Below are 23305 nucleotides of genomic sequence, written 5' to 3'. Positions count from 1 at the left end.
TTAGATGGACATCACTCATGGACTTGTGGTGCCTCCTATCTCTTCTCAAAGCGTATTTGGCTTTCCTGAGGTCACCCCAATTTGACTCCAACCCCCTAGTGCTTGATCAAAAGATTTTTATAGATAAACAAACAATAATTTAAGCTTTAAGGTTGAACGTTGGACTTAGTGCCAGTAAACTGACAAGCCTTTCAATCGAGACATGACAGGACTTACTTGTGTGCCCCCATCTCTGTAGTTCTATTTTGACACTTTAAGCTTTTGAAATACGAATTTTTTATTTTTGCTTCACAATAATCCTTTTTCTTTCTTTCCTTTTTTAGAATAAATAAACATAATAGCATAATATTTTTGGTGATCAAGACACTAACGGGCTCGTGTATGACTGGGTAATTGCTTTTCTGCCTATCATTCGGAGAGATGTATCTGGAGACATCCACCGATCTTCAAAATGACTCTCCAAATTAAGTTTAGCAAATTTAGTTTATATCACTTCAACTTTTACGCACCATGGAAAGCTACCATACAAATCAATGACTGTTCTAGAGCCTTTTAAGCTTAATAACTTCACCCGTTAGGCACAAAGAAACAATTTATCTATCACTTTCCAAAGGTTGGATCAATTTTCATTTAAAAATGTTTTGAAGCTTCTGAAAAGCTGTTAACTGAATAAATATATCACTTCCCATAAAATTACAGAAGACACACATGTTAAGAACTCAGTCACCTGGTCACTCTTCAGTTTTAAGGTAAATGGCTATCCCGTATGACCACTAGTGGTTAACAGGACCAAACACATATGAAAATACGTGTCCCTCCAACTTGGAATTACCGACATAATTTTAAGTGAAAGAATTCAAAACACGAAAACACATCACAATCGCCCAGATGCTTTCAGTGTTTAGATAAATGGCTATCCTGTGAATCTACAAGTAGATCACCGGACCAAACATATACAGGTATATGTTCTTCAAACTTGAGCAGCCGACATAACTTTAAGCGAGAGTGAAGTTTGAAAGACATTTTTTATATTTTTAAACACACGCACATTCTTTTTGAATTTTTTAATTTTCTCCCCCTAAATTCGTGCAAAAAATTTTATGTACAAATTTAACATCAAAAAGACTCAGTGGTCGAAACGAAGTATTTAATAAAAAACGGTGATAGTCAGCCAACTGATGTACTATCATTTCTCGTGTACGTTCAAGTCATTTTCACATTTTTAAATAAAACAAAAAATAAAAATATATACTTAAAAAACTATACGTGAACATATTTTTGTATTTTTTAATAAATAAAAATTTTAAAATCTTTTTGATTGATCAATCTGTCACACCAATGTGATACGGTTACCTTTTATCTTCAAGACATCATTTTTCATTTATGATAATCTCCCCCTAGGAATAAGCTTGTTTTGAGATTCTGCATCCTTGCGAGTTGAATGTTTGGAACAAACCTTTTAATATGCAATGTATTCCCTGATTTGTTCCTACACACTTAGAGAGCATATTAAAAACGTTCTATCACCATAAAATTCCCGTCCAGGCAACAAATAATCCATTTCATGATTTAAAGATTTAAAAACAATGGATATTTGCCCTGTCATGTGCCTGGAACAACCCATTTAATAAACAATGAATTTGTGGTTGTTCCTACACGCATAGCGGGATTAGTTGGACATAGGAACCCAAGTCATAAATGTCTTGGGGTTTCCTTGAGCATCAACATATGTGACCTCTTGCCAACTCATATCATTCCCATCTTTAACAGAATCATTTGTTAAAACAGATTCTGTTTGCTGAGTTTTAAGTTTCCAAATCTGTCTTGGTTTAGTGAAATTTGAAAGAACAGACTTTAGAGTGTAGCAATCCGAATTCGAGTTCGAATTCTTAGAACTCTCAACACTCTTTGATTTCTGAAAATTTAATTTTCTTTTAATAGTTTCTAAATCATTTGAGTGCAAACCTGTCATATTAGCTTGGAATCCTTGAGCATCTATGACCCGTTGTACAGATACTCGTGGTTTTGTGGAATAAGCATTTTATTTAACCACCGGATTCGGTTGAAACCTATTACCTTTCACCTGAGAGGCTTGTCTATTAACAGCACAGTAGTGACACTCCTTTGCCAAATGCCCGCCGATCCCGCCGACGAAACACGCCTTCATCCTTCTTCTAATGTCGACGGAAGCACTTGCTTCATGTTGGAATTCCTTCTTAGGAAAGGTTTTTTCATTCTTCTTGCCCCTTGGCACAGCCTTCTGATTTTGCTTGTAGTATGGAACATATAGACGATGGACACAATTTCTGGCTATATGTCCCGGCGTGCCACAGTGGTAACATGTTTGCCTCTTAATATAAGTAGCAACCGATGATTTATCAACACATGGACATCCGGAGGATCTATGAAGACGAGACTATCCTTGTTGTGCTGATTTCTTATGTGCCTTCCCTTTGTTGCCACAACTCTGTGTATTATTATTAGTACAATTTTGAGTTGTGGTGTCATCTGAGTTTGATCACACGTTAGAATGAGATTCATTTTCACTAGAGTGAACCCCTTTACTATTAGAAGCAACATCATTTACTATATCTGCACATGAAGTAGAAGCATCAAAATTGTTCACACATTTAAAAACAGGCTTGATTTCCTCTAGGGATCCTGATCCAGCAGTTTCAGATTGAACCTGTTTACCATACTTCATGTCTTTTATCTTTTCCTCATGTTCTTTGGTGACAGGGGTAGGGACATAATTGTGGTTGTAAGGTGGGGGAACTATGAGTTGACTACTTTAGTGGAACCTTCGAATTTTTTAAAATTAAATGCAACCTTTTCAAACTTGCTAATTAGATTTAAGATTTCTAACTTAGAAGCTTCCAGTTTAGCAGTTAGATCAGCGATTTCTTGTTTAGGATCACGATGGTGACAGCTCTTTATGCTAAAATCAAACTTAAGTTTCTTAATGTCTTTGTTAAGATATTCAATTTTGTCTAAAAATCCCTTTTCATTTTTCTTAAGTTTAAAATTCTCTGATTTTATTCTTTCCATATCTCTACTTAGACTGTCATTATTAAGTTTATACATTTCTATTTTCTCACCACAATTTAAAGAGCATGGTTGAAACCTTATCTCACACGAACTCATTTTCCTGCCAAATTTTTCGAAAAAAAATGATCGCCAAACTTCTCAAGAAGAATGTCCCAGCCAAGAGAAGTGTCTAAGAAAAATTTCGTTCAGGACAAAATTTTCCGAATTTCCCGCCAAAATTTCACCGACAATCACCCAAAAAAAAAATTTCGTCAAAATTTTCAAGGATGAATTTTTACTAATAAGGAGTATTCTGGAAAAATTTCGTTCAAGAAAAATTTTCCCGCCAATTTGACTTTTACCGAGAACTAGGTTTGGCCGAAAACTCAGTTGACCGAAAACCTCTGTTGACCGAGATCAAATATGGTTGACCGAGATCCTAAAATGTTGACCGAAAACTCCGATCTTTGACCGAGAACTAAGGTGTTGACCAATGCTTTGCCAGAAAACTCCAAGTTTGACCAAGATTTTGACAGAGAACCCACAAATTGACCAAAAAATTACCGAGAACTAATATTTCAGTCCCAATAGGCAAACAGAAATGTAACAAACTTCCAAATAAAGTGAGATTTGATTTAATTTCCAAATCAAATCCAATATTTACTTAAAAACAAATCAGTCTTCTTCTCCGATAAGATTCTCGCAGGAAAACACATAATAACCTTGTAAATGATATTCTCGAATCGTTGATATCACAATAACGAGCCTGAAAAGGTCTAGGGCTCTAATACCAATTGTAAGTCCCGAATCTGGATCACTACAATATGATATCAACTAAACGAGTTTTGGTACGGAATACCAACACTCGGTGATTCAAGAACACAAAAAATAATAGTAAAAGTAACAAGGAATCGCTTCAAAACACATGTATATTATTGAATACGTCGGGTGCTTAAGCACTTACAATGACCAATCACCAATACTAGGAATGAACAACCTTCTAGTTAGGCTCACTCTCTAGATGGTGGCTCTCAATGTGTTCAACCAACATAAACCCTATACATGTTATCTATATATAGGGAAACCAAAACACTAGCCCAATCAAAGCCCAAAGCCCACCGAGAACACAAGTGTGTTCTCGGTTTACATGGCTAACCCGTAGCCCAGCCCAACAAGCATAGAATTAAGTACAAACCACCAAATATGGACCCAACAGAAACGTTTCTTTGTTGTGTCAGGTCCCTTTAATATGGTCGATTCGGCTCGGATCTTAATCAATCATGTCATAACTCACACAAAATTAATCGTGTTGACAAGAGAGTTAATGACGGGTTACTATATTTAGAAAGATGACCGTTTATTAAAGGCGGAATCAATAACAAACATACGGTTGCAATGAATATTCAAAGATAGAAGGCACACACAAGATTCACTCAAAAGATTTCCATTTATATAATGTTCATCATACAAACGGGGTAATTGATTTAGGGTTTTATAAGGAATCCTAGGACAGCCGTCACACACAAAATATTCTCAATTAATGTGTCGGTCTTATCCGTATCATGTGTCCATGTGCCTCTGTTTGGCGGCGTGCCCTAAATATTCTATTTATAGGCCTGCCAACCTAGGACAGCTGTCATTCCTTCTAGAAACCCTATCCGATAATATATATTCAAATTACATATTCAAAAATTACTAAGTGTAAAACAAGTCTTCCGGGTAGGCTTTTCATTAATCTTCAGTCTCCGAGTACGCAGTGTACTCGGCCTTCCTTCAGACTTGGTAAACATAGAAGTGTACTCGGAATCAGTTTCCGGGTAGACTTTACTTAAAGAATATTTTACCAAGTAAAATATTCACCGAGTAGACTTCAATCTTCTTGGACTTATCAAACTTTGCCCGACAAATCCTTACGAGCAACCTTGTTCTTCTATGGTCCTGTTCGGCTCATTGTCAGTTGAACAACTTATTGATAAGGCGTACTCGGGAGTACATACCTTACTTGAGCAGAACCTTACTCGAAATAACTTAGAGATATTCTATTAACTCATCAAGTATACTCGGACCATAATTATTAAAGAATACCTTGCCCGGTCTTCCAATTACTTGGCTTCTTCGACTTGGTTGACCATACCTTACTCGGAAGAGTAAAATACTTGGTCTTGAAGAACAACCCTACATGACAAAGTGAACCTTGCTCGGATATGCCAAATCAATGATCCTTACTCGAGAAATCACTAAAAAGCATACCTTGCTCGGATATCCACTTAAGAAGACTATTTGAAGTAAACCTTGCCCGGAAGGCAAAATCTCGTACTCGGCTAAGTAAAAGCTTGCTCGGAGTTCCAAGGTGTGCTCAGATTCAATACTTAGCAGTTTCTCAGGAGGTTGAGAAGATTCCAATCTTCCATATTCTTCGTTTAGGTCAAATCTCCTCATTTGGGTCAAACTCTTGACCCAACAATCTCCCCCTAGATTGGAACACCTCAGCTGACCCAAAACACTCTATGGTTACTTACACTTAGTAAAATACACATCAAATTAAAGGTCAAATTTCATAATCAAATTACAAAAGCAAAATTACATAAGCAAAAGTTGTCCGAAGACATTACATAGCAAAGCCTAGTCAATCTATTTTGTCTTCTTCTTTCGTTGTAGGCTGCTTGTCTTCTCAGCTGGATTACAGATGCAGCTCTTTCTCTGAAGATATTGAGCACTTGGTAGTGAGTGTGTCCTTCTGGTATCACCAAGTCTCTTATATCTGTAAGATCATCATTGTGTAAGCATGTCAGATCTGCATCCTTTTTGATTGTCGCCAAAGCTTTTCCATCAGAGTTCTTTAGCACATAGTAACCAGTGTCTTCTTTGTATTCCACTTCAGCAATGACACCGTTCTTCTGCACTGTGTAGTTTGGCCTTCTCATTCTTCTTCCCAATCTTATACACGTATCCATGTTGGACAGTGGATTCTGATCTCGGACACTTATTTGGTAGTTCAGTTCAGCCCTGTCCATTTTCTTCAGCTTTTCTGACCTTTTTGATCTGTGAAGTTGAATCATTCTCCAACTTCTTTTTTCTTTTAAAAACTTGAATCCCTTATCAGCTTCTTCATGTAGATACTTTGATAAGTCATTCATCTGTCTTCCTGCTGATCTGTCCCTGTTTCTGTAGTCATACAAGTGAAGTGTGGCCATTCTTCTTAATTGATCTTCATTATACTCACGGAAGTCACTTCTGACCACAATCTCTTTTAATAACCTGCTCTCCATAATCACTTTAAGGGAATCAGTGACTGAATCATAATACAGCTCTCTGGGTAGATCCACATCAGATTGTGGTCTTGTTCTGTGTTGTACTGAGCTGCTTGATTCTCCTCTTCCTCCTTGGCCTCTTCCTCTAGGAAATCTTTGATGGAATGGAGGTCCGAATGGAATTGATTTCTTGGGCTTTTGAGGTCCCAAGTTGAATGTTTTCACATATATAGCTTCCACCATCTCAGTAGGAAGGTTGGCTATCTCCACAATGTCATGTCCTGCTGCCTCCAGTTAAATTAACATTTTTATCATTCTTGGAGTTCTTGCCAGTCCAGCAGGTACAAATCTGCCATCAGCATAATATCTGGGATTCTCTCCTTCTCTCAAAGCCTTTTCCCACTCATCTTTTTGAAGGTAGAAAAGAGTCTTCAAATCCTCTTTCTCCAAAACATTAAAATCTGCTTCAGTCATCCCTCTCTTGTTTATCATTATATTTCTTAGGATGCTTATCATTTCCTCATTCTCCCAATGCATGAATGGTTCATTTTCTTGTTCAGGTTTTACATCTTCTTGAGGGATAGGAATTTCAACAGGTTTGACTTGTTCCTTTTCCTTTTCCCTTAAGGTCTGAATTCTTCTTTTCTTCTTTGATGGCTCATCAAGTACTTCAGTTTGAATTGGGCTTTCAGTTTGGACCCATGTTGATTTTTCTTTTCTTTTCCTTCTGTTATACTGATCCACAACTGTCTTTTTATCTAAGTTCTTCACAATTTCAGGCTTCATGCCTTTCTCCAATAAATATCCACACATTCCATTGAATTTTCTTTTCAGCTCTTCTATTTCAATTTCCTCATTTTCTTTAACACATATTTCCACTACTTTCTCTCTTTCACTAATGTATAAATTTTGCAGTTCATCAAAAGAGAAGTGTGCCAAATCTTTCTCAGAGTAACCATGTCTTCTCAAATAATCTTTGTATTTCTTGGCATCTTTGTTCTTCTGTTCCATCAGCCTTTTGGCTTCCAACATACTCAGCTCAATGTTTGCCCTGTGTACATCAGTCATTTCAACTTGTGGGGACATAACATTAGCTGTTGTTCCAATTTTCCCTTCATCATTCTCAGGTTTGTCATTATTGTCATCATCAGAGTTCTCAGAGTCATCCTCTTCTGTCAGATCATTCATAGCATCTGTCTTCGGTTCATCAGGAGCTGGATGATCTGCTTCATCTCTAGTTGTTACATTAGGGACACCTTGTATATGTTCACCAGGTCTTAGACTTTGCAAAGGTGTAGCCCTGATAGGACTTTGTTCAAATGTTCTTTTTCTTCTCTTATAAGTCTTTTCAAATCTTCTTTCTGGCCAATTACCAGTAGGGTTCTTTCTTAAATCCTCTTTCACTTGTTCAGCCCATTTCTTGGCAGCCATAGATGCAATTGACTCACCAATTTCCTCTTCAGGAATCATACCCGAATTCACATTGGCTGGTTCAGCAGTTTCAGATGTTTGACTTTGGGATTGAAACATGCTTACTACCAAAGCCAGAGAGTTGTCCACTTCCACAACCCTGCTCATTTTGATCAGTTCTTCTATAACTTCTTGTTCAGTCTCATCTTCAGTTAGTTCTTTTTCAATGTTGGCTTGTCTGATCAGATTTTCTTGCTCTGCTATTTCTTCTGGAGTCAGTGATAGGGCTATTTTCTCCCTCTCCAAAGTTTCTTTGATTATTCTTTCTTGCTCTTCAAGAGCAGCAGCAGCATCATCATCTTTAAAAGTTACATCTTTTTCAACATACACAGCAGGCTCTTCCTCTGTTGCTATCCCTTTACCTTTTTCTTTCCTTTTTCTCAACTGCTCTTCATCTTCTTCTTCATCAGAAGTCTCATATTCATCAATTTCTTTGAACAGTTGTTCTAGTTCAGAATCATGTTCTACCCTCTTGGAACTAGCCTCTTGATCATCTTCAGGCTCAGTGTTTACCAGTTCCTCAGTAGTGGCATTCAAACCAGTATTTTCAACAGTCATTTCCTCATCCATGATCTCAGTCAGTTATTCTGTAAGCACAACCTCCTCATCATCATTGGTTTCTTCTTCTATCACTTCCATTACAGTTTCATCACTATCATCATAATTGTTCATTATCATCTTCAAAGCATCAACATTATCAACACTTTCAACATCATCCATGTTTACATCAGTATCATCCATATTCTCCCCCTGTTTTGGGGCAGCTGAGGTCTTCTCAACCTCCTGCACCAGGGTTCGAATCATCAGTTCAGCATCAGCTAACTTTCTCAATAACATTTCATTTTCACTAGTTATCTCTTCATTCTTTCTTCTCAACTCCACATTCTCATCCCTAACCTCCTCAACTTGTCTTTTCAATTCATCATTTTCAAACATCAACTCAACATTTCTTTGGAATATATCAACATGTGGACTTGTAGGGTCTGATGTAGTAAACGGTTCAAAGTCAGGTTGGTTGGTGGTAGGTGTTTGTGGTGTTGGTAATTGATGTGTGTATTGATGTGTGGATGTTTCTGGTTGGTCTAGGGTAAGGGTTTGAGGTGGTGTTTGATGTGGTGAGGTTGGTGGTGGTGAGTGTGGTAGTGTTGGAATTGGTTGTTCAGGTTCTTCTCTTTACTCCCCCTGTTCATGTGCCATAATCCCCATCTCCAAATCATCTCCACCTTCATTGCCATCAACATCATCATCAGAGTCTCCTTCATCACTATCATCATCACCCCCTTCTTCCTCCTCTGAGCTTAGCTCAGGCACAGGCATTATATCCAAATCATGGTTTAACAACCAAGTTAAGATTTCGAACGGAATATTTGCATTAAAGTTATTTGAGACACCAGGATTTTTTATTCTCTTGTAAGCATCAGGATCTTGCAATTTATGTGTGTCTCCAATTGTTGGTAAATCTTGTAATACACTATTGAATATGATCTGCAGGAATCTTGGGTACTGTAAAAATCTTTTTCTTTCTGGTTTCTTCAGATTCCCCACTAACCCCTCAAAAATCATCTTGGAAAAGTTAAAGGGCAGATCAAAGATTGTTCCAACTGTGGCATTTGCTAGATCAAGACTCATCAGAGTCCATGATCCCTTCCTCGGAGCAAATCCATGAATAATATGATGAATAAGAAATCTGTATAGCATCGGAAACAGACCCTTCTGAAACTGTCCTTCATGGACATTTCCTTGATACCCCATCGTTTCTTTAAAAATCTTCAATAAGTGCTTTGTATTGAAGTTTATGTGATTGTGATCATCGTCATTCAGTCTCAAACACCTTCTGATCATCCTTTCTGTGATCTGAATCTTCTGTCTGACCACGGTTGCTTCTATTCGTTTTCCATTCACATCTTCAACGAACTCTGCTGATCTCCAGAAATCCAAGGAGTGATTTCTGTAAATAATTGGGCTTTCAGTGAGTGCAAAGTTGATGTTCGACCGCGCCATCCACGAAATCATTCGAGCCATTGGTTCATTCTCTGGTGTCACTTGTAGTAACGCGCACATATTGTGCTTTGGCTCAAAAGGTCGGCTCGTTATCTGCCATATCTGAAATTCACAAACAAACATATTCAAAGTGAAATTAGTCATAAAGTTCAGTACTTTGTATAATTTCAAGTTATAAAGATGAAGAATAAAGAAAGAAATCTTCATGAACCTGTTCCTCGACAAATTAATGACCTAAAAACATAAACAGAGTGTCAGTACTCAAATACATAATTAAGTCATATTACAATCTAATCGTGATCGGAAAACAAAATATTTAATGCTTACCGAGTCGGAATTAGAAACCTGATAAAAATTAGGGTTTGGATTAATGTTGAATTCGATAAGTCGGTTATGTTTCTTAGTGAGTGAGAATTTGCAGTGGAAGGAGTGAGAGAGAGGGAAATAATGTTGAAAAATTTTCTTAAGTCCCTCTTTTATACCTTTTTGAAAGTGGGTTTTAAATGTTTTTTTGTCATTTTGTGAGTTATTAGCTGTCAACCAGTAACATTATCCACTTGATATATTAAAAACATTTAATTTCATTTAAGATCATAAGACCTTACTCGAAAGCTTAATATATCCAAAGTCTACTCGGTCTACTTCCACTAACAAACCTTACTCGGTCAAACTCTACTCGCACAAATTTTCAATTTGGAATATACAAAGTTTGAAGAAAGCTTACCCGAAATACTTGATTTCTTGAGAAATTAATCACAAGGCAAATAATCAAATATAGTTATCAAATAAACATTCTTACAAAGAATCAATTAAGATCCTCACAAAGACTTTTCAAATTCAAATTAAGACTTATCTAGCATGAACCTTAATAAGAATCATAATCAATTTTATCATACTAACTATCATATTCAATCAACGTATTCATTCAAGTATGAATCTAAACAATTTCATCATACCAACTTACATATTCAATCAACGCATTCATTCAAGTATGAATCTAAACCATTTCATCATACCAACTTACATATTCAATCAACGCATTCATTCAAGTATGCTTGTACACATAGTGTGCTCGAGCACTCTTTCAAATGTAAAGTGTGCTCGGACAACAATCTTATGCAAAGTATACCCGAATAACTTTCATATAGTATTAAGTGTGCTCGAAAAGAAATTCTAGCAGACAGTGTACTCGGAAAGTTAAATTTTTTAAAATTACCAAGTATATTGAAGGAACACAAGTGTACCCGAAATATAAAGTGTGCTCGGAAAACAAAGTTTCCCCGAAAACACTTGTAATTTCAAAGAAATCGTGAACACATATATCACAGAGCATGCTCGGAATGAAATTGAACGCATAAACATTTAAGTGTGCAATAGTCTAAAATTTCATAGAGCTTGCCCGAAAATCCTATGTTAGCACTTAGCTTGCTAGGAAAAACACATTCAATCATCAGGTATTCCCTTGCTCGAGGAAATTCAACATATCAAACCATACCGAAAAATGACAAACTTAAACAGTAACATCTAAGCGTGCCCGGAAAGATTAACAAGCCTTTCCAAACAACATATTCACACAAAGCTTACTCGGTGTACTCACTTAAGTTCACAAAGTTTGCTTCGAAACACAATCAACATATAACATGCATAGCTTACTCGAAACTAGCATATAACATGCATAGCTTGCTCGAAACAAGAATTTCTTGTTAAAAGACAGCTATTACAACACATAATCATCTCAAGACTTCAAGCTTACTCGGGAAAATGAGTGTAACAGTGTACTCTACCCGTAAAGTGTAAACACTTCAAAGCATGCTCGAAAATCATAAAGTTAGTCAGAAATGACTAAGCTTACTCAGAAAGTTTGAAAATTTTCAAACCTTACCCGAAACAACATATTCACACATAATCAACTGTTTTGTACTCGGAAAGGTTATGATTCATTAACCTTACCCGAAAATACATATTCAAACAGTTTGTGCTCGAGAAGGTTATAAAGCATCAAACCTTACTCGAAATACATACTCACGCATAATCAACTGTTTTGTACTCGGAAAGGTTATAATTCATTAGCCTTACCCGAAAATTCATATTCAAACAGTTTGTGCTCGAGAAGGTTATAAAGCATCAAACCTTACTCGAACTTACATACTCAACCTAATTTAGGCAAAATGCAACACTTTTTGACTTAAACCACTTGTCAAAGACATTTCTAAGTTATGTATCATTTCAGAACATAGTTTAAGAGCAAATGGTGCATTTAGAGATCAAATTTCAGTTATATTTCATTTCAAAACAATTTCTTTTATAAACTGAAAAGATCTCAGGAATGGGATCATATTGACTAAGTAGCTATCTCATTACTTCACTCTCAGCATTATTATGACAACTTAGATAGGTTAACAGCAGGTATAAACTTAGCATGATTTTCATCTCTTTGGTGATATGATTAAAGTTCAGTTTGAGCATAATGCAATAATGGTCAACACTGTGCTATGATGCCTCATATCTCTTCTCAAAGCTTATTTGGCTTTCCCCATATCACCCCAATTTGACTCCAACCTCCTGTATTTGGTCAAAAATAGTTTTTGTATGACAGAACTTATTGTATTTTTGTATTTTTTTTTTTTTTGACTCAAACATATATAGAGGTTGAACGTTGGACTTATAGTTAGAAACATGCCTTTCATTCAAGATGAGACAGATTTTGCCAGCATCTTTGTAGTTCTTGTTGTAACCCTCTTGTTTGATAAAATATTTAAAACACTTATCAACTTTTGGTTGATTTATTCATTCTTCCCCTTATTTTTGATATTTTCTCAAATTTTCTTAAAGCATGTTCTTTGTCATATTTAAAAAATGTTTCATTTTGGTTGACCAAATAACAACATGCTCGTGTTTCACTTTTCTGCCATATCATTCGGAGAGATCTATCTTGAGACATACAAAACAACTATGCATCTCCACATAAAGATTAGCATATTCATTATGTTTATATCACCTTAGATTTTACATTATCATGGGAAAGCAACCATACATGTTAATGACTATACTAAGGTCTTTTTAGCTTATTAATTCCATATGATCAGCTAAGTAGTCAATGTACTATCATTTCCCATAAAAAAAATACAGTTTAATATTCAATCACCCCAATATCTCTTTCTTATCAGGTTAATATGTAACACCCCGTAACCGCAGCGGAAACGTACACGGGATGCAACAGACACATCTGATATCAACAGCATTGCTTATAAAGAAAATACCACTACATTAATTTATAACATATTACATTGTTGCGAGTTTCATTACTGTCTAGGTGTTACACACATATTTTACCGATAAGACATTAATAAATTCATTACAAAACATAGAGCAGCAAGCTTCCAACAGGTAGCACAGATAGTTAAGCACACATCAATCAATCCAACTTGGGCATACCTAGAAAACATGTAAAGAAAACGGGTCAACTACGAATAGTTGGTGAGTTTCACTAATTTAAATAAACACTGACAAATCATTTTAATAATCATTTATTAGCAATATAATCATGCTGGGAACTATGTTACCCCAGAACATTTCCATTAACTTTCTGGGAACTATGTTACCCAAGAACAATAATAACCCCTGGAAACTATGTTACCCCAGAACAATAATAACCCCTGGGAACTATGTTACCCCAGAACAATAAATACCCCTGGGAACTATGTTACCCCAGAACAATAATAACCCCTGGGAACTATGTTACCCCAGAACAATAAAAAACCCCTGGGAACTATGTTACCCCAGAACAATAACTACCCCTGGGAACTATGTTACCCCAGAACAATAACTACCCCTGGGAACTATGTTACCCCAGAACAATAATAACCCCTGGGAACTATGTTACCCCAGAACAATAATAACCCCTGGGAACTATGTTACCCCAGAACAATAATAACCCCTGATAAACAATTTATATATTCTGTGCATCAAACCATATATATATAAATATACAAGTATTTCCATACGATCGGTATGTACTTAAATACTTTAAATAAGACATGTTTTCCGCCCCGGGAAAATATAATTAAAACAATTCATTAAAAGGGGCTCGTGAAAACTCACCTTTTTGTGAGTCGGTGAGTAATATAAGGAACAGCTACGTGCCTGGATCTGTAATATAATATCTAGTCGTTACTATATAATTCCCATAACTTAAATACGTATCAATCGGTACATCTGGGAACATTGTTAACCCAGTACTGTACTCGATTCGGGGACAATGTTAACCCCGTGACACTTCTAAGGACTCAGATTGTGACATTGCTTAGAGTTTGACAGTCAATTTAGTTGAGGTGATGAAATTATAGCTCGGTTTGACACCCCGTTTGGCCGTGGGGCCCGTTTCCGGTATTTCGGTGCCGGAAACGGTAAAATCGGGTAAAATTACCCAAATCATCCGAATTATTTTCGGATGATTTATTTTTACCTAATTTACTTAGATTTATGAAAATAGTCCATTTTTAAAGTTTTCGTGTACCAGTCAGCTCGCTTATGCGAACTTTGCCGGTTTACACGTTTTAAGCTTTAAATATTTGTTTTTACGTTCTTATTAGCACAAATAATTACCCGTTTAGTCTCGGGTCTTGAATTTTTGGACAAAACTTATTTTGACAGAAAGAAAATTTTACAAAATTTTTCCAGATTTATTTTCTTATATTTACATTTATTTATCTATTTTTAAATCTTATTAAAACACTAAATATGTCAAAAATACCAAAACACTTTAGAAAAATCCCAAATTTTTCTGGGATGATCTCTGTCATCCTCATAACTTCCTGGAATTTTTCCAGAATTTAAAACTTATTTTTCAAGCCATTTTCACCCAAAACCGAGCTAGAAAGCCCTAGAACTTGTTTCACCGAAAAGCCTACTTAGACTTTTCAAACTGAGCTCAAATTTTGTGGGTGACTTTTATATGTTATAAAAAGCTTATCTTAAATTTTCCAGAATTTTTCATCATGTTTAGCTATTTTTCACTATTTTTGGCCAAAACCGAGCATTAAATTCACCAAATATTCATCTTTTATCCAAAAATTACCAAAAATTCACAGATCTCATATTTTCATGTGTAGATCATCTATGTGAAATTTCGTGACCCGACTCTAAGCACACGAAAATCTGTCCAAATTTCATAAACACACGAAAACCGAACTATTTTGTGTTTTCTAGCTTTAGATCGCAAGGATCTCGGTTTCTAGCCTTTGCTAGCCGCTAGATACAACACTTACAAGCACATCAACACCACACCAAGCAAGTTATACCCACAATCAAGCCATTTCTTTCCTAGTGTCGGTTAAAACATCAAAACAACGATTTTGACCGTAAAAATCCGTTCTCGACTCTTTTTACTCATTTCTTGGACCAAGATCGCTTGTATAACATGTATACATCTCTTGATCATGCAAGAGTCGGTTTCATCTCGGGTTTTCACCCGTCTTTCACATAGAAATTCATTTTTACAAGATTTCAACCGTAAAACTTCGTTCTAAACACTTTTAACTCAACACTTGGATCAAGATCCTTTGTATAACTTGTATACATCCCTTGATCACACGAGAACCGGTTCCATCTCGGGTTTTCACCCATATTTCACTTGGAACCTCTTGTTCTTGCAAAATAACTCAAAATAAAGAAATCAATACTATGATTTAACCAACTAAACCATGTTTTTACCTTCAAAATCTTGTTAGAACTCAAGGAATTGGATGGATGTTTGAAGATTTGAAAGAGTTTGAGAGAGTTTTGGGAGAGAATTGATGTTAAAAAAAAAATGAAATGTATAATGTGTGTGAAAGGGGGTGGCCGGCCTAAGTGGTGGTGTGGGGGGCCCACATCTCAAACCATGGCCACATATTTGGATTACACAATCCGGATAATGTTGTGGATAGTCTGGTTCAGTTCGTTTCTCGTTTAAACTCGTAATTCGGCTTAAAACGAGCCTAAAATGGTTGTTTTTCGGGTTAACATAAAATTTATATAAAACTGATTTAAAAACTTTAAAAACTTAACCCATGACATTAAAACATCATATTATTAATAATTACGCATCTTTTTCGGCTTGATTGATCGTCTCTTGCTTGGTTTGGTGTTAAAGGTTTCGTTTAGCGTACCGACGTACCATTAAATCGAAATCCTTTTTCTGTGCTATAATTTACTTATCCCGAAGCATTAATACTTCGTAAATATCACTAAACATTATATACTTCGTCTATAATGTAATTCCCGATTCGTTCGGGTTTCAATAATCGTTCATTGGTTAATTGTAATTCCAATACGATTCACTATATAATCGAGTATGATTCGTACTATGAATCATATATACTCGTATATACGTACTATAACTCATATAATCAATATTTAAATGACACGTAAATAGTATATACCGGCTAGGGTATACCTGGATTTGCCGGAATCGTTACATTCTCCCCCCGTTATAAAAATTTCGTCCTCGAAATTTTACACGTCAACTACTTCCTTTTGAGGAAATAGGTGGGGGTATTTCTTCCGAAATTCATCCTTTCGTTCCCAAGTAAATTCTGGGCCTCGTTGCGAATTCCATCTAACTTTGACCAACGAGATCTTATTGTGTCTAAGTTGCTTGATCTTACCGTCCACTATTTCGATGGGCTCCTCTACGAAGTTGAGCCTATCACATATTTGAACACCCTCTAAGGGTAACACCGATGTCTCATCCGACAGACATCTTTTTAAATTTGACACATGAAACACGTTATGAACTGCACTTAGTTCCTCAGGCAGTTCTAGTCGGTAAGCTACCGGACCGATCTTTGCAGTGATGTTGAATGGTCCAATGTATCTAGGGGCCAACTTCCCCGCCTTTCCAAATCTGACCACTCCTTTCCAGGGTGATACTTTCAAATATACCTTTTCACCCTTCTCAAATGACAACGGTTTTCGACGGGTATCGGCATAACTCTTCTGCCGATCTCGCGCGGCTTTCAAGTTGTTCTTAATTTCAAGAATCTTGCTGGTCGTCTCCTGGACCAGATCCGATCTAATGACCTGCGAGTCACCCACTTCAGACCAGCAAAGTGGTGATCGGCACTTCCGCCCATACAATGCTTCATAAGGTGCTGCCTTTATACTGCTATGGTAACTGTTATTATAGGAAAATTCAACGAGTGGGAGATGTTGATCCCAATTTCCCTTAAAGTCCAGTACGCAGGCACGAAGCAAATCCTCCAAAGTTTGAATGGTCCTCTCAGACTGACCATCGGTCTGAGGGTGGTAAGCTGTGCTTAGGTCAATACGTGTTCCCAACGCTTCTTGGACAGCTTGCCAAAGTTTGGAGGTGAAATGGCTATCCCTATCGGAGATGATCGAGATGGGGATGCCATGACGAGACACTATTTCATTTATATAAATTTGCGCAAGTCTCTCGGTGTTATAATTGTTTCTAATCGGAATAAAATGTGCCGATTTGGTTAATCTATCCACGATTACCCAAATTGCATCATTTCCCCGGGATGTCTTAGGGAGGTGTGTCACGAAATCCATTGTGATTTGCTCCCATTTCCATTCGGGAATCTCCGGTTGTTGTAACATTCCCGAAGGTTTCTGGTGCTCCGCCTTAACCCTCGCACACGTCGTACACTTGCCGACGTATGTGGCTATATCCTTTTTCATACCTGGCCACCAGTAAAATTCTTTCACATCCTGGTACATTTTATCCGATCCCGGATGTATGGAATATTTCGATTTATGCGCTTCGTCCATGATTAATTCACGAAGGTCATGGAGGGTCGGAATCCAAATCCGACTTTTGAAATAGAGAATTTCGTCTACACGCCGTTCGAAATTCTTCTCATTCCCGTAAAGTCCTTCTCTATCCAATTGGTCCTCTTTCAACGCCTCGCGTTGAGCGGCTCGAATCAAATCCGAAAGGTTTGACTGGACTATCATCCCCAACGCCCGCACTCGTAATGGTTTAACCCGATCTCTCCTACTCAAGGCATCGGCTACGACGTTGGCCTTGCCGGGGTGATATCGAATGTCACAGTCATAGTCACTCAGTAACTCGACCCACCTTCGTTGTCTCATATTTAGTTCTTTCTGATCGAATATGTGCTGCAAACTTTTATGATCAGTGAAGATGGTGCACTTTGTACCGTAGAGATAGTGTCTCCAGATTTTAAGTGCAAAGATGACTGCTCCCAGTTCCAAGTCATGAGTAGTGTAGTTTTTCTCATGAACTTTCAACTGTCGAGACGCATAGGCTATGACCTTTTTATTTTGCATCAACACGCATCCTAACCTTTTACGGGATGCGTCACAATATACAACAAATCCATCGTCTCCGTCGGGGAGACTTAAGATTGGCGATTGGCACAATCTTTGTTTTAGCGTTTGAAACGCCGTTTCCTGCTCTTCACCCCATTCATACTTCCGATCCTTTTGAGTCAGGAGGGTTAAAGGTTGGGCGATGCTGGAAAAGTTCTCTATAAATCGACGATAGTATCCAGCTAAGCCTAAGAATTGGCGGATTTCCTTTGGAGATTTAGGCGCTTGCCAATTCTTAATAGCTTCAACCTTACTCGGATCAACGTGTATTCCTTGGTGGTTTATAACATGACCGAGGAATTGCACCTCTTGTAACCAGAAGTTACACTTGGAGAATTTTGCATACAACTTCTCCTGATCCAAAAGCTCCAAAACTAACCTCAAATGTCGCTCATGTTCTTCTTTACTTTTTGAATATATCAAAATATCGTCAATAAATACAATGACGAATTTGTCGAGATAGGGTTTACAGACTCGGTTCATGAGATCCATGAACACCGCTGGCGCATTTGTTAGCCCAAAGGGCATAACTAGAAATTCGTAGTGGCCGTAGCGAGTCTGAAACGCGGTTTTTGGGATATCCTCCTCTTGAATTCTAACTTGGTGGTATCCCGATCTAAGATCAATTTTTGAGAAGTAGCTCGCACCTTGTAGTTGGTCGAACAAATCATCGATTCGGGGAAGAGGATACCTATTTTTGATGGTTAATTTGTTCAATTCCCTGTAGTCAATGCACATTCGAAGGCTTCCGTCCTTCTTTTTCACAAATAGTACAGGTGCACCCCACGGGGAGTAGCTGGGACGAATAAATCCCTTATCCAACAATTCCTGCAACTGGTTGGATAATTCTTGCATCTCGGACGGTGCAAGTCTGTAAGGGGCCTTAGCAACAGGGCCAGCTTGTGGTAACAGATCGATTCTGAATTCGACCTGTCGGGTTGGCGGTAATCCAGGAAGTTCCTCTGGAAAAACTTGTGGAAATTCGCGTACCACGGGAATATCGTCCACCCGTTTTTCCTCAGAATGAGCGGCCGTCAGGCTCGCTAGATACGCCACACATCCCTGACGTATATATTTCAACACCTTGAGGTGGGATATAAATGGTATCATGGTGCCGGATTTTTCTCCCTGCACTAATACCTCCTCGTCATCCGACACCCGGATCTTGACGATTTTCTTTTCACAGTTTATTTCTACCCTATTACGTGCCAACCAATCCATTCCCACTATTACGTCAAAACTCCCCAATTCTACCGGTAACAAGTCAATCAGGAAGGATTGTTCGCTTAGAATAAAAGGGCAATTCCGAACAATCCGATTAACTATCATGGTTTTACCGTTAGCGACCTCTACGGTGTAAGGTTCTATGGTTTCACCAATAGGAAGGTTTGCTATCGAAAGGAATCTAACGGAGACAAAACTTCTATCGGCGCCTGTATCAAATAATACAGAAGCGTAATGATCAGAGACGAGGAAGGTACCTGTCACTACGCTGGGGTCCTGGCGCGCCTCGTTCGCTCCCATCACAAATGCTCGGCCCCGCGCCGGATTGGACGACGATGGCTGACCCGCGAGTTGTCTCACGTTTCCTCCCTGGTTCAGTTTCGGGCAGTTCCTTTTGAAGTGATCCGTGCTGCCGCATTCGTAGCAAGCACGGCTAGTGGTCACCATCTGGTTTCCTTGCGGGTTCTGCTGTCGGGCTGGTTGAGTTCTAAATGGTTGCGCCCGAATAGGTTGTGGTTGTCGGTTCAGGTTGTTCAGATTTGTCTTACAATTTGGTGCGTAGTGTCCAACCCTGCCACACCGGTGGCACACCACCTCCTTGCACACGCCACTATGGTGGTAACCACATTTCCCGCACCTAGGAAACGTTCCCTTCTGCGGTTCTTGCCTTCCGCCCGAACTAGTCATGGCATAGCTCTGGGCAGCGGGCCTAGCTCGTTTGCTTTGCTGCTTTTCTTGGACTCTATGATCATGCGCACCCCGTTTTCCCCCAGCGGATTCTCCTGTCACCTTTAGTGATCCACTCCGCAAGAAATCATATGTGACTATGCCAGCCTGTGTCACTGCACTTTCATACGTCCGGTGTCCCCCCGCGTTGACTATACTCCTCACTACTGGAGTAAGTCCCCAAATATAACGTTCCACCCTCTTTGACTCTGGGGTGACCAACCACGGCACTAATCGTGACAGTTCATTAAACCGGTTGGTATATCCCAAGTGGTCCGCCCCATGCATTTCCAGGTTCCACAACTCATGTTCCAGTTTCTGCAATTCATTCTTTGGGCAGAAATGTTTCAAAACAAGATCCTTAAGCTCTGTCCAGGTCATGCGGTTTGTCGCCGCCTGACCTCGAGTCTGTACTATGGTGTTCCACCATGTCAAGGCATGGTCTGTGAACGTACAGGTGGCGTACTTAACGACACAATCCTCGGGACAGTTGCTGATATTCACCACTGACTCTATTTTCTCTAACCATTTCACTAACCCATTCGGTCCTTCCGACCCGTTAAACTCTAAAGGCTTGCATAACATAAAGTCCTTGATTGAACAACCCCTGGATGGTCCAGTGCGGTTGGTTTCTACAGTAGGTATGGGGCCATTACTGTCGGTAGCGACCACCGTAGGCGGTGCGTCATTACTCGGAATCGTGTTATCGGTAGGTGGAGGATTAGCATTATGTTCCCCGCCATTATTTATGGGCGTTTGATTGCTCGGAGGGGTTGGATTAGATGAGTTATTAATACTGGCGGCGATGCGCGATACTATATCCGGTATCGCCGCCTCCAACTGTTGAGCAATCAAACGGCTCACATCTACTTCCGATATTCTCGTTGATCGTTTCGGTGCCATTCTACACAACATCAAGAAAACACATATAATTAATACCATTCCAAATTATGAAACACAAAACACATTCCATACATTAATAAACATTAGTACATATTACACAAACATCCGTTTACATACTTCCCAGTCATCAATACATAACTAAGTTTTAATACAAAGGGCCTATGTTGGTATCATTCTCGACATAACCCGCAATGGGTCAGTGCTTGAATGATACCCAAAAGTATCGATAATGATATGCCCTACAAGAGACCCCCTATGGGCCAGTGGTTGTATCATAACTAAACAAGATTCACTCCATGTTAGCATCACCACTAACTGCTCACATGGAGTATCAAAAAGCGGTTCAAGATTCTACCATCTAACACATCTACACATGGTGGTAAACCAACCCCACCAACACCGCCACCAGCACCACCAACACCGCCACCATAACCCGGATTCGGGTTTCCATCTGGCCGATCAACCAGTGGGAGTATGAGCACTCCCTCTTTAACTGGTTAATAGCATACTGGTGATCCAGTATGCTGTCCCCGAGGTACGCCCGCCTCTGTACCCCCACGACCAGGGCGGCAGAGTGCTCGTTCACCTGTTCGGTGAGAACACGTAGCCAAGCCGCCAAGTCCCGTTCCTGCCTCGGAAGACCCCACACAGGTAGGGTCGCAGGCTCGGGTTGGGGGCGGGAAGACTCGCCCCGGTGGTATGTGGATCTGGGTGGGGTAACAGTGGGCGGAACATACGGGACACTGATCCGCGCCGTGAGGTGGGGACCGTGTCTGGGGGGAATCGGGGCGGTCTGTGGTGCGGGTGGTGTAGGAGATCTGGTAACCCTAGCAGGGGAGGGTAAACTAGCACTCCTAGCTGGGGTGGTCTGTCTAGAGGCACTATGACTAGCCTCTGAAGGCTCGGAGCTGGGTGCTAAACTTGGGCTTCCAGAGGCCCCGGAACTGACCTCTTCCGGGTCCTCTTCCGTCGACACACTAGGTGTTCTTGCCATTTTTACCTGCACACAAGTTAACAAACATATAGTCCCTTTCCATAGTGTAATTCATAATTAAATTAATCATGCACTTACTTATACAATTTTGCCACATAATAATATTATTATACATTTACACATATGTTGCCAATTTTACCTATTTAAGTCCCCCGTGACTTCCCCTGAATTCCCTCGTGCAGACAAGTCTGTTATTATGTTCCGGACCATAATAACCTACTTGTCCAACCAAGTTCATCCCGATCTCGTCACTATATATTATTAGTTGATATTCAGATCCTATAATACTTGAGCTACTGGTTATATTTTAGGTATCTTTTTCAGACATCCTAATTCTTTATAACCAACGGCTCTGATACCAAGTTCTGTAACACCCCGTAACCGCAGCGGAAACGTACACGGGATGCAACAGACACATCTGATATCAACAGCATTGCTTATAAAGAAAATACCACTACATTAATTTATAACATATTACATTGTTGCGAGTTTCATTACTGTCTAGGTGTTACACACATATTTTACCGATAAGACATTAATAAATTCATTAAAAAACATAGAGCAGCAAGCTTCCAACAGGTAGCACAGATAGTTAAGCACACATCAATCAATCCAACTTGGGCATACCTAGAAAACATGTAAAGAAAACGGGTCAACTACGAATAGTTGGTGAGTTTCACTAATTTAAATAAACACTGACAAATCATTTTAATAATCATTTATTAGCAATATAATCATGCTGGGAACTATGTTACCCCAGAACATTTCCATTAACTTTCTGGGAACTATGTTACCCAAGAACAATAATAACCCCTGGAAACTATGTTACCCCAGAACAATAATAACCCCTGGGAACTATGTTACCCCAGAACAATAAATACCCCTGGGAACTATGTTACCCCAGAACAATAATAACCCCTGGGAACTATGTTACCCCAGAACAATAAAAAACCCCTGGGAACTATGTTACCCCAGAACAATAACTACCCCTGGGAACTATGTTACCCCAGAACAATAATAACCCCTAGGAACTATGTTACCCCAGAACAATAATAACCCCTGGGAACTATGTTACCCCAGAACAATAATAACCCCTGATAAACAATTTATATATTCTGTGCATCAAACCATATATATATAAATATGCAAGTATTTCCATACGATCGGTATGTACTTAAATACTTTAAATAAGACATGTTTTCCGCCCCGGGAAAATATAATTAAAACAATTCATTAAAAGGGGCTCGTGAAAACTCACCTTTTTGTGAGTCGGTGAGTAATATAAGGAACAGCTACGTGCCTGGATCTGTAATATAATATCTAGTCGTTACTATATAATTCCCATAACTTAAATACGTATCAATCGGTA

This window comes from Bidens hawaiensis, unplaced genomic scaffold (assembly GCF_021521415.1).
Source record: "Bidens hawaiensis isolate Kalapana, Puna unplaced genomic scaffold, B.hawaiensis_p1.1 tig00011786_1, whole genome shotgun sequence".
NCBI classification, from domain to species: domain Eukaryota; kingdom Viridiplantae; phylum Streptophyta; class Magnoliopsida; order Asterales; family Asteraceae; genus Bidens; species Bidens hawaiensis.
This window is presented reverse-complemented; position numbering follows the sequence as displayed.